This window comes from Melopsittacus undulatus, chromosome Z (genome assembly GCF_012275295.1).
Source record: "Melopsittacus undulatus isolate bMelUnd1 chromosome Z, bMelUnd1.mat.Z, whole genome shotgun sequence".
Taxonomy (NCBI): Eukaryota; Metazoa; Chordata; class Aves; order Psittaciformes; family Psittaculidae; genus Melopsittacus; species Melopsittacus undulatus.
Genome location: NC_047557.1, coordinates 73888771 through 73901979, shown reverse-complemented (window position 1 = coordinate 73901979; position 13209 = coordinate 73888771). Strand labels below are relative to the sequence as shown.

At 37.6% G+C, this 13209-nt stretch overlaps 1 long non-coding RNA gene across 1 annotated transcript; it reads right to left on the bottom strand.

The window, feature by feature from the left end:
- Nucleotides 1-1873: 1873 nt before the first annotated feature.
- Nucleotides 1874-12109, bottom strand: LOC115945606 (uncharacterized). Its single transcript, XR_004079910.2, has 3 exons — nt 11953-12109; nt 8815-8900; nt 1874-1977 (listed from the first exon to the last, which is right to left on the bottom strand). It is a non-coding gene; the product is annotated as an uncharacterized lncRNA (long non-coding RNA).
- Between the last annotated feature and the right edge of the window lie 1100 nt (nt 12110-13209).

Sequence of the window (13209 nt, the reverse complement as noted above, 5' to 3'; positions counted from 1 at the left end):
TGGGCTGGGAACAGTTGCTTGATAGTGAGCATGTTTTGAGGGTGTTTTTGTTCAAGGCCTTTTCTGAGCACATGCTCTGCCGGGGAGGAGGGGAGGCCGGGAGGAAGGAGAGACAGGACACCTGACCCAGGCTAGCCAATGAGGTATTCCATACCATAGCACGTGATGCCCAGGATGCAACTGGGAGAGAGAGCTGGAAGGGTGGAGCTCTGGAGGAAAATGGAGGAGGGAGCACGCGGTGCTCAGCAGGGCAGGGTGGAGTGAGTTATGGGTCGGTGGCTGGTGGGGTGTTGTATTCTTTTCGCATGTTATTGGCTTTATCATTATTATTTGTAGTAGTAATGGCAGTGGTGATTTGTGTTGTGCCTTAGCAACTAAACCATTCTTATCTCAACCCGTGGGGGCTACATTCTTTGGATTCTCCTTCCTAACTCTCCGGGAGTTGGGGGAGCAAGGAGGGGAGTGAGTGAGAGTACTGTGAGGATTTGGTTTAAATCAAGACAAGAGATCCGTGAAAATATCTTTTGAAACGTGCCAGGACAGATGTGGTGTGTTAAGGATATATAAAGCATATGTGCATAAAATAATACCAGAGGGATTATAGAGTCACTCAGTAAATCAGTGTGGTAGTCATCTAGAACTCTAGCTACTGTAAAAGGCATGCTGTAATAATAGAAGGGTCTCAAAAGAAAAGCATAACAAATGAAAAGCCTTCCATAAGAAAAGAAACTGAAAAAATCTCCCATACTTATTTCACATGGGGTCAGGGTTATTGTTTGTATAATTGTTAGGGTTAGGTATTGTTAGGATTAAGGTTATTAGGGTATTAGGATTAGGGTTAGGTTTAGGGTTAGGGTTAAGTTAAGGTCAGGGTTAAATTAGGGTCAGGGTTAAGGTTAGGGTCAGGGTTAGGGTTAGAGTATGGATTAGGGTTGGAGTTAGTTTAGGGTTAGGCTTAGGGTTATATTTAGATTTATGTTCGTGTTAGGGTCATTATGGTTAGTGTTAGTTTTATTATTTTTTGGGCTATAGTTATAGTTACTAGTCTTAGGGTTTTCTTAGAGTTATTGGTAATTTTGTTTCAGAGTTATGTTTAGGTGTCACACTTTATTTATGTTTATGCTTAATTTTATATTTACTTTTAGTTTAGTGTTATGGGTTTTTTAGTGTTTTGTCAGTTTTAGGTATTGTGGTCGTTTTAGGTTTAGGCTTCAGGTTTGTGTCAGATTTTGAGTTATTACTATGTCTGTTAGAATTTGGTTTAGGTTTAGGCTTAGACATATATTTTGGGTTAATGTTAATATAATGCTTGTGTAGTGATTAATTTTTTGTTATGTTCAGGATTAGCTTTATGTTTAAATTGTGGTTAGGGTTAGGTTTAGGGTAAGTAATAGGGTTAGGTTTGGGGTTTGGGTTAGATTTTGAATTAGTTTTAAGCTTATTAAGGTTAATGTTGCATTTATTTTTTGAGTTTATTTTAGTGTTACGTTTAAGGTTAACGTTAGGTTAGGGTCAAGGTTAGGGTTAGAATTATTGTTAGGATTCGGGGTAGTGGTTTTGCTTAGTGTTAGCATTAAGATTTTCTTAGGATCAGGGTTAAGGTTAGTTTTAATATTATTAGGGTTAGAGTTAGATTTAGTTTTAGATTTAGGATTAGGTACTCAGAAGAGGAGAAATGATATTTGGATTTCATTACTTCATTAGCTGAGAACGTCATTGCTTTGATATTTCCCAAAATTATTATTAAACCAAGCAGCTCCTCTGTTACCTGACTGCAACTAAATATATGCTAAAGTAGATTTTTTTTACAAAATAATAAAGTTGTGAAGAACTTTGTTCCAGAATAACATTGCATCCTAAAACCTACCGTAGGTCCAAAATGCATAGGACTTCATATGAATAGTATGACCACCTCAGCTGATATAAGAAGCAGTGAGTCCACTGTCCCCGCAAAGTCAGTACCACCATGGCAAGCACCTTCATAAAAATGGCACAAAAAATTGTCAGCTGGTGAGACCATCAAGAATATGGTGATCCTCAGCATCTTTTTTCATATCTGTCTAGCCCACAGCCTTTAGCTCCTATCACATCCCACACTACACTGTGGACTCTACAGCCACTCTTTCCTACCCCTCCTTCCCAGTAAGAGCTGCAAGTCTTGAATTAAAACCTACATATCTTCACTGTCTATATCCTTACTACTGAAGTAAAAATCATGGCTCTGAGTCAGAACCACTTTTACAACATTTTTAACTGGGCACATAGTTTATCATGTGTCCCTGAATGAAAAATATAAGCATTTAAGGTTAGATCAATAGTTAAGAACACAGCTGAACTCAGTTCTTCATTATAATTTTCTAGGAAAAGCATTATACTTTTGTTATACATTGCAATTAATATGATAATGAAAATATCTATCTTCTGAGTTAGGACTGAAGAATAGTGTCCCTGCCCATGGCAGGGGGATGGAACTAGATGATCTTTAAGGTCCCTTCAAACCCAAACCAGTCTGTGATTCTGCTATTCTATACTAAGTATTGATGCTCTACATTCACCACAACCAAGTACATAATTTATAACGAGTTCTATAGGGGCAAAGGAATTTGAGTGATAAACTTGTTAGATAATTTTGTAGATATGAATTTGGAACAGACAGATCTTAAATCTACAATTGCAAAATAAAGTATAATAAATTTTAATTTGGGGCTTAGTTTTTTGGGTTTTTTGTTGGAGTTTTTTTCTGATAATATTGAGCTGAAGATTATCTGTAAGCATTCACCTTGACTCTTTAGAAAATCAGTACCGACATCTAAACCAAATTTTTTTTACTTGGACATGCATGTCTCATGATATTGCATGTGTTCACTTGTGAAAAATCATTTTAAATGTATACTCCAGTAATTTGGTCCTAGAACACTTTTCTTCATATATTCAAATATTACTTTAGGTAAACTTTCTCATAAACTGATAGAAAATTCACTGCTTTGGCAAATTATTTGCCAGTGTTGAGAAACTGAGCAAATAGGTACAATATGTCTCAAAGAAAATTCATTTTCCTCTAAAACAAACATGCCAGAGAAAATGTTGAAGTATTCACCCACATGATATTGAGCTGTCACCAAAACTGTGTAAGTACATCAAGTCTTGTCCAAGTGACCTCCCATTGGGAAATGCATCTTTCCACATTAAAGAAGCTTAATACAAAGTGTAACTTAGGCATTTGCATGTTAACGGAGCTTTGTACATGAGACTGTTTATTCAGCATACGAGAAATACTGAAAAGAATGTGCTAACAGAAACCTTTAGCCAGAATAAGACAGGGTTAATTAGGACATACGGAATGAATCTGAGTAACAAGAGACATTAAAATTAACCCTACTTATCCAGCTGTAGCAGGACAAGAGGGGGGTGGGGGAAATCTCTTCTTTGACCCACACAAAGGCTTTTTCTGCTATAGGATTCAAGGCCAGTATTTTCCCACTGGCACAGCCCCACCAGTGGCTGGGGCATTTGCATGGATAAGGTAATGTGCATCCACAAGTCCTTTCAGACCCTGTCTAACTCCTCCCAAAAACTAAGAGAGCAATGAAACACCGCTGCTGGGCAGAAATGCTTCTGGCAAAGTGAAACACCTCTATCTATAAAAGTAGCAGCAATATATATTTGGCAAAACAATATGACATTTGGGCCAAATTTGTCAATATATGTCCTGATCTGCACATTTTACAGACATGTTAAACATTAAACCATTTGGGTAGATCTCACAGACATTCAGCAACTCTAGTCAAGAGTCTACATCCACGTATGGGTTTTCCAGGAGACTGGGAACAATATAGCAGGAGGGCTATTATGATTAACCTGATGCCAAAAAGAGACAAAAAGGCAAAATAAAATGAAGAATTGGATGTCTGAGTCTTGTAGCAGAGTGTATCACAGTTTGATAACTCTGTATATGTTTTTCAGACTCGGTGGTATATCTTTGTTTTAGGACAGGATGTAAAATGAGCTTTTTATTTCCTTTTAAATAGATGATGCTTGATGGCTCTTTTCTCATTTGATTTTTTTTCCTAAATATTTTAAATATATTGCTTCTTGCTAACTTCTGTAGATAATGATTTCACCCTAGGATTATAGAAGGAATATTTGATCAGTATTTCCACTAGGTCAATTCTCAGATGTTGTTGTCCTCTTTACTCACAAATTGATAATTGATTACTGTAATCAAGTCAAGAACAGGGGATATGCTTTCTTCTCAGTTTGGCACTTCATACTTGTATTTCAGAGCTATAAAAGGCTTTTTCTGGTGCCCCAAAACTTGTTTCTTTTAATACTTCACCAGTTAGTGTAACAAACACTATAGCTTCTACCTATTTCTAGTCCTAGACCTTCACACCCAAAACAACAATATTATTCAGAGCAGATTTTTCAAATGTAGGTTAAGTTCCTGTTTCTAACAGAACATGGATGCTTTCCTTATTTGGAAAAGCTCTTTTTTTTAAATTTAGGTTTTATTTTCTCTTGTTTTTTTATTCTGTAATGTGCCAATAAATGTAGTTTATTCAGTGTAAGCAGAACTACATTTGACTGATCAGTATGAAGTTTCTGCTTGCTCCGTGGCAATGTATCTGTCATCCTGAAGGAAGCAAAAAGACAGAAGTGACAGCTAGCAGGTAGGATATCAAGAGAGATGCTGTCTTCCTTGAACATAATGCTGCTAAAGTTAAAAGTGGTAAAGAAAATGATTGAACTGAAACATTAAACAGTAAAATGCATCTATTTTCTTGCCATATTAGCAACTGTTGCAGTGTTTCACTTCTAAAACTTAAAAATTCTGCAACAACAAGCTCCTGGTAGGAATTAAGAAAGCAATGAACACATTGCTCCTGTTACTTCTTTGCACAAAAAGAGGCTGCAAGGTGCCGTGCTCTAATGGAAGTACTGACTGATGTGCTGTGTGTTAAGAAGACTGCTATTATCACTGCACAGAATGATTTCTGGGCTCAGGTTTATTGAAACTTCACAGTGTTGGACCAGCTGGAATCACATTTACACTGGAGAAACCTACATGGCAATGAATTATTACTGTTGTTATTATACTATTATATCAGTGTAGAGAATCAGTGGCAAAATTACGGAAGAGAAAGCCTCTCCATTACAGAAAACTGTCTCCGTTTCATGGTGGGGAGGATGAAAGAGACAGAAACGGGATAGAATAACTAAAAGGACTCAGCCAAACTCCCACATACGCACTGCTGATTATGCAAAACAGACTAACTGTACTACCTACCAGCCACTATTCAGATGGCAGCTACTTCAGAGGAACCAGAAGCCTCACTCGTTTTAGAAAACATTCTGTTCTTCTAAGAACGAAAGACATCTGTCATATGCTTCTCATCATGGTGGGTGCCTCAGCTTATTACCAGCAGGAGAACAAAGGAGGCATTTTGCCCCAAGAATGAAGCAACAATAAACTTGTTCCCATTTCTTCCTTTGTGAGGTATTTATTTTTTGGTCCAATGAGCATAACACCAACGTGAGCAGACTTTGTTCAAAACTCTTGCATCCCTAAGGCATGTGACTACATGAACATTAAGAATTATGGCAACATTTGCAGGGACCCCATAACTTTAGGACTGCAGTGATTTACTGGCAGCACTGACAGTTGCCTGGGTTGCTTGCCATGATACAGGCCAGTTGCAGTCATGATAGATTGAGGTCATTGAGGGGGAGTGGAATAGGTCCTGTCATATATCCTTCATCAGGTTTTCATTTGTCTGTGAGTTCGGGTTGTGGTAGCAGTGGGAAAAGGGTCTCATCTGAATGTTTATTTTTCTAGCCTGAAGGGTTCTGTTCATTAAACATGCATGTGCTTAATACCTGAAAAGGAGACATCAACAAGAGGGATTTGTGACTTAATTCACTGACCTGTACTGCCAGTCAAATTTCAATAGTAAAATCTAGAGCTTGGAAGTTAGTAACAAACACACAAAAAAACTAAAAAAAAAAAAAATCAAAAAACAAAACAAACCTCCCCCCCCCCAAAAAAAAAACACAACAAAAAAAAACAAAACAAACAAAACAAAATAGATAGAGCACTACAAGTCTTTAAATAGTCTCAGACTATTTGACAGATGTGTGCCCACCACATGACTACATGTGTACACTACCCCATATCATGTACTTCTCCCAGCTCACTGTTGAGTCTCTGTGAGTTATTCAGCAGTTCTAAACCACCTAGAAGTCCTACAGGGACATCCAGATTACACCATGTCAACAATACTACACAGGATTTGCAAAACTGGGACCTTCACTAGCGTGCTTCTGATGGATGGATTAATTGATTTGATCTTCTGCCTCACACCCACACAGAAATAAGTACCAGGTTCCCCAGAGCTGAACATGTCGAATGCAAAGCCATGCCCAAAACTCATGACTCTTAATTTCTAATACATCATTCCCTCCAGTGTTAACTAAATAACATTTATCATGCAAAGTGAATTTTCTAAAAAGCCGTATCCTTGTGACTCATTCTGTTCTTTTACCATTCTACCATCCCAGAAATGTGTATATCGAGTGTGAAGATAGTACTTTTAGCTCAGCATTCTCTAAACAGCCTGGGAAACACAAATAAATTTATAAATTTCAACCCGTTACCCCTTGTCCCATCACTACAGTCCCTAATGAATAGTCCCTCTCCAGCATCCCTATAGGCCCCCTTCAAATACTGGAAGGCTGCTATGAGGTCTCCACGCAGCCTTCTCTTCTCCAGGCTGAACAGCCCCAACTTTCTCAGCCTGTCTTCATACGGGAGGTGCTCCAGGGCCCTGATCATCCTCGTGGCCCTCCTCTGGACTTGTTCCAACAGTTTAACAGCAGAGGTTTAGATTGGATATAAGGAAGAAATTCTCTACTGTTAGTGAGGTGCTGGAATGTGTTGCCCAGGGGAGGCTGTGAATGCTCCATCCCTTGCAGTGTTCAAGGCCAGGCTGGATGAAGCCTTGGATGATATGGTTTAGTGTGAGGTGTCCCTGCCTATGGCAAGGGGGTTGGAACTAGATGATCTTAATGTCCTTTCCAACCATAACTATTCTATGATTCTATGATTCTGAATCATGAAAATAGTGTACCGGGCCACCAGAGACTTCATCACTCCAGGACTTGAAAATAAGAAATAGATGTAAAACATTTCACCACAGCAGGCAGCATGGACTTTACATTTCATACATTTATTAGTGTGCGTGTGTGTACACATGGATGTGATGAACCTTTTGCAACTGGTGCCAGTGGAGAGGTGCTATTATCTCTCAGTGAGTGGCATGCTGCTGGTTTTTGCTAAGACAGACCCTCAATGTGTATGCTGTAGGTACAATAACCAAGTGAAACCCTTCTGACAGCACATGCAGCTGCAGAATAACCATTAAAATACCAGCCCACATCTAACATCTATCTATGTGTGTTTGGTCCTTGGTCTTTTGTCAGGATAATGAGAACTCATTCAAATCAGTCTGTTTTCCACACATCTCTAACAGCAACCCAGTGCTCCTCACAGTCCAGGTGTGTTTCACTCAACGTTAATGATTCAGACTAAGACTGAGGAGAGAGGGTGGTGATCTTCCATTAACATCGTCTGATGCAGAAATATGGCAGTGAGGCTACCACACTCTTTGTAGCTGTAGTATCCAAACTTCCCTGTGCTTTCTGAGATGTGATAGATGATTTTCTCAAAGGACCTCACAGACTGTTGCCATTTTTACTGCATTAGTGGCTAGCACTCTCCCAAAATCTTACTGAGGCACTGGAGCCCCTGAGGAGCAGGAAGTCTACTCCTGCTTACACAGAGACAAATCTAGAGCATCTCTACCAAAAGCAATTGAGTTTCAGATGTGCAGTGAAGATATCACCTATCTACACCCTTATCTACACCCTAATTCAAGAGTTTCTTTTTGCTACAGAATTAGGCAACTGGGGAAATATGAAAACAAAAGCAGTCAGACATAAGTAGGAATCCTGTAGGTATTGAAGGAACTAAGAAGGCCTGAACTTGCTCTTGAATTTTATCAGATTAAAAAAAAAAAGGGAAAAAATGAGACACACAGCTTAAACATATGCTTCCAATTTTCTCAGAACTAGTAAATGGAAAATACTGCTCTGTCATTAACCATTTTCATATTTATTCTGCAGTATTTAAGGTTAGAGGTGGGTCACATTTCTCTGGCAACTATTGTGGAAACAAAAATTCATTGTGCTGTAGTCTTATCTTAATTAGCATCCATAGCATAAAAAAAAATCCCAAACAATCATTTAAAAACATTTTTAGCTACTTAATTCACATCCAGGATTGAGTCAATCATCCAAATAAACTGTAAACTGAAAAGCAGGAAGAAGACAAGGAGTCCCTGAAAGCAAGTTACCTTTCTTAGTTTCCCTATTGCATAAGAAACATGAGTTACAGGTCTCTTTCATATTCAAAACCTTGCTGCTGTTAACTACAATGGATATCCAAGACTTTCCATGCAAGCTTTCAAGTTTTTTGTGTGTTAGGTAAATAAATCAACTTAAAATCAACTTAAAACTTAAAACCTTTACTTTAGAGACATCAGAACTGCTGTTAGTGAGTCTATTTTATTTTTGCTTGTTGGTTTAGGTTTGTTTTTCTTTTTCTTTCTTGAAAATGAGAATCACCTGCTACAATGCAAATTCTCTGTGCTTTATCCAACATCTTTAACATCTTATGCCTTTTAACTGGTGTCTGAATCTCCAGGAAATGTAAAACACCTCTAAGTTGGTTCCCAGTTACTTCTATTGTCTACTCACCTGCTCACAAAGTCATCTCTCCATATCCATATCTCCACTTTTAAAAGTCATTGCTGGATGATAAGCCCGATGTAACTCTGTAGACTCTAAAGGATACCAGAAATATCAGTGACAACAGAGCAAAGAGAATCTGAATATAACAAAAAATCAAAGCTAGTTATTAAGGATATTTCCCAGGTTAGTTTTTGGTTTTGTTTTGGTTTGTTTTTTTTTTTCCAATAAACATATCCGTTAAATCAGGTGGACTTTGTGAAATTATGTTGAAAACTTTATGTTTGTACATTTTTGAGAATTTAGTACTCAGCAACAGATCCATAGGAGAACCTCATTGCTCTCACAAATTCCTTACTTTTAATTTGCTGTGCTAAGAAATTCTGGAGCCTATTGTATTTTGTAGTTATGGGGAGCTGTATGATTTAATGTCTGTAATTCAGGCTACTCTAATCCTCATGCGATGGTAGCAACAGTAACTATGTCGTTTTCATTATTTTCATAACCATGGCTTCAGGAAGTTGCTTCTTGTAGAGCAAGGAAACCTTTGGCTTCAGACTTATCTGAGGAAAGAGCAATGACCTGCTAGGTGGAAAGTTTAACATGGCCTTTGGATTTTCACACAGACCTATGAAAGGCATAAACTTTTGTGGATAAAACAGCAGCCTAATTGCTAATATCTGCCCAATTTTTAATTGTCAATGCACATATGAAAAAAAAGAACAAAAATAATGTATTGAGACTTAATTTTGTCTTTGATCTACTTTTCTTGGGGATATTCTCCCTTTCTTTTGAAAATCTCCTTTGAAACAGGGAGATATATCATTTGTAAACAGTAAATTTAGTAGTGATGGATGTCACTCAGGAAAAATCCAAACAGCAACTGGCAGTTAGGTACCTGGAGCTACCCACTTTGCAGTGCCAGACAGATGTCCACGTGTGGTTGCTTTGCTTCAGATATCTCATGCATTTCTTATTCCACAGAGTAGGTGATCATCAGTTTTCAATAGCTTGCTTTGACCTTATTCAATGGAAAATGAGGTGCTATTTCTGGCATGCTTATGAACCTACTGTTTGGTCCTAAAAGTTTTGCAAGAAAAGGGATAATAAATAGTTATTCACTTCCACTGAATAGCTTTGTAGATTATGTACTGAGGGCAGTAACAGCTGCTTCTCATTACCAAAAAGGCCTCCTACCATGTGTACTGCTAACACATGGAGCTAAGGTCAAGCCAAGTAGCAGGTTTTTTCCCCCAGCATTGTTTAGAAGCTTTTAAATAAAACCGAATTAGAAATACAGTCACCTCTGATAACTGATTTTCAAAAGCCAAGTTAGAAGAGCTGTAAGCTTTTTTTAAATCTTCTTTATTTCTGATCTGAAAGGCATTTTGTTTTCTGTGTTAAAGGCTGCCTTTATGTTACTAAACTCTGGAGATTTTACCTTGCAGCTCTTGAAGCCTTAATTCTGTGTTATATTTTATTTCCCTTTATTCCACATTTTTCTTCACAAGAGCAGTATCATTATCCATGTTGATAACTGTTCAGACAACTTACATGTTGCTGTGTTTTCCTGCAATGCACACATTGGGGTTTACCCATTCTCATCTGTGTGAAGTGCACACTGAACTCTCTGGTCTGCTCCTGCTTGGTGGAGACTGAGTTTAGAAAGGAGGAGATGAGCATCCTCAGAAGGCAGAGCTGATCCCAAATCAACACAGAGAGTAACAAAGGAGGACAACAGCTTCCTTCTAAACCTTCTTGATGCCAGAAATTCTCTCTCTATGGATCACTTGAGGAGGGATTAATTAACACTTATGTGAGCTTTTCCCCTACTGTGACTGCTTATTAAGGGCTGGTCTAATTCATGAGTAAGATTGTGCAACCATTTGGAACTAAGAACCATACTCCTGACAGAAGATTCATCTTAAAAGATATGGCATAAAATCACCTCTGTTCTGGAGGTGGTCTTTTTTTTTGTTATTATTTGATTTGAAAGGAATGCATTAAAATAAAGCACTACCTGGAACACAGAAAGGCAAAGCTCTTTGTACAGATGTAAAAGAGAAAATCTGAAGCCAAAACTTTGGTGTGGTTTCTAATTATGAAAAAAAAAGTATTATGTAAAAAGTAGGAGAGTTTTACAAAATGTATGTTGCGGTATTTGGTTTTAGCTCATCAAGTATTCTATACTTAGTCAAATCTGACTCGGTGTTTTCTCACAGAATTGGCTGGAAGAGATGACTACAGTAAAAAGACATGGATGGATTTGCCTCTGCCTATGGAGGATTTTGAAAGGGAAACACTTTCACCCTGATATCAGTCGTAGGCAACTCAGCGGTTTTGGTAAAATGATTTTCTGGTTAAAAAAAAATTAAAATGCCATGAGTAATTTCTACAAAGTGAAAAGAAATTTAACCAAGTTAATCATGCCACAGTGGCTGATACAAAGTTTCTCTGTGATCTGCCTGGCATCTATCCCATGCTGAATTGTCAGAGCATCTGAACACAACGGAATTAGAAAAGCAGAAAAGATTCCTACTATGCTGTGAGGTACTCAAGTAATTTTCAGCTCAAATAACTTCTAGAGGACTTTTGTCAGTTATCACTATGGTTTTTATCTGAATACAAATTGTTCTAAATACAGTCCCGAATGGTTTAGTTTACCCAGACATGACTAGGCTGGAAAATTATCATAAAGGGTTGGATAAAAAACAAACGAAAGAAATAAAAAAATATGTTTTACTAAAACAAATGAAACTTAGAAAAAAAAGAAAAACCTGTCCTGTTAGAGAAGACCTCTCAGAAAGTCAACGTTTGAACCCAATGCAGACAACAGAAAAAAAAGGGGCTTTCAACATCCATGCTTTTCTAACACTGAAATGTTTTTTAAACAAGAACTGAACATGGAAAATTATATTCCGTTCTGGTCAGCAAAACTTGTTTGTGATAACCTCAGCTTAATGAAGAAAAAGTGTGGTGTACTTTTATTAATTGCAGAAGTCAAGACTGACTTTGAAGTTCTTTGGTTTTGGTTTGGTAGTCATCACTGTAAACCCCCACCATTCATCTCTGCCATCAACTTTAAATTAAAAGGTGTCACAGACAGAAAGATGCACCAAAGTCTCCAGGCTTCAAAGTATACTATACCAATGAACAGTCTCTTGTAGGATGCTGGACTGATCTCACTATGTTCCTTGGCTTCTGGTCAGTTTTTGACATCATTCACCTCTTGGTCACATCTACATCCTTGGCTTCACCAGTAAGCACAGTCCCATGGTGTACACGTCTTGAGAGCAGTCACACAGACCACCATCAGCAGAAAAGGAAAAAAGACAGTGAGATGCAAAGGGTAACTGGGAATTCCTCAATAAATTCACATTCTTGAGTTTCTCTTGGTGAAAATGGCCCTGGTTAATAAAGTAGAGCAAGGTAAACCAGGTAATTATACTAAAGGGGGACCTTAATAGCAATAGCTACAAAGGGATAACCAGGTAACAGAGGTGTGTGATGGGAAAAACTAGTAAATTAATGGATGGAAAGCAGATAACCAGTAGGATTAAGCAAGATACACTTTGAATAAAATCTTACTTTATGACTATATCCAATCCCAAATAAGCATTATGCAAGGGGAATAAATATCATATCATCTCACTGCAGAACTGCATATTACAGAATATCTAATAGATATTCTGCCACCAGACAAGCAGGATGTTAAAGTACAACTGTTGCTTTTAAAACAAAATATTCTTAGCATCATTGAGAAGATGACTGAGTCCTTCATGTATATAAAAAATGGCCTTAAAAAAGTTCTGAATGATGACGACATTTCAAAGATCTAGGGAAAAAAGAATGTTGTGCTAGAATTTAGTAAGCACACAAATACTGTGGGAAATGATAGCCTGTTTAGCATGATTTTGATCTAAACAAAATATTTGGAAGTCTGATATGGGAGGTATTCACTTAGAAATCACCATTTTAGTTGGTGTCAATGTCAATCAGCTTGATTTCAGAGAAATGCGCATTTCCAGGAAGAGAAAGAAAATTATTTTTTTAAAAATGAGATTATAAATTTGACTGGTACAGGGAAAAACACTTGCATTATATAGACATGCACTACTTAAGGCATGCAAGCCTATAAGTACAAGGGTTTGTTTTGTAGTAGCCATGCCAATATGTTCAGTTGGTTCTGCTGCTTTTCTCTCAGCTGCTAAGTATCTTCCTTCATCCCATGATTTAGCATTTTTAATCCATCCACAACAGTATGTTGCAAATTTGTTGCTCTATATTTCTGATGGCAAAGCCTTGTGATGAATGCTCAGAACCTTCTTAATTCCTCCTGTGTATTTTATTTCTGCTCATAAGCCTACTGTATTACCAAGGTACTATGAAGGGTTCTTCACATCA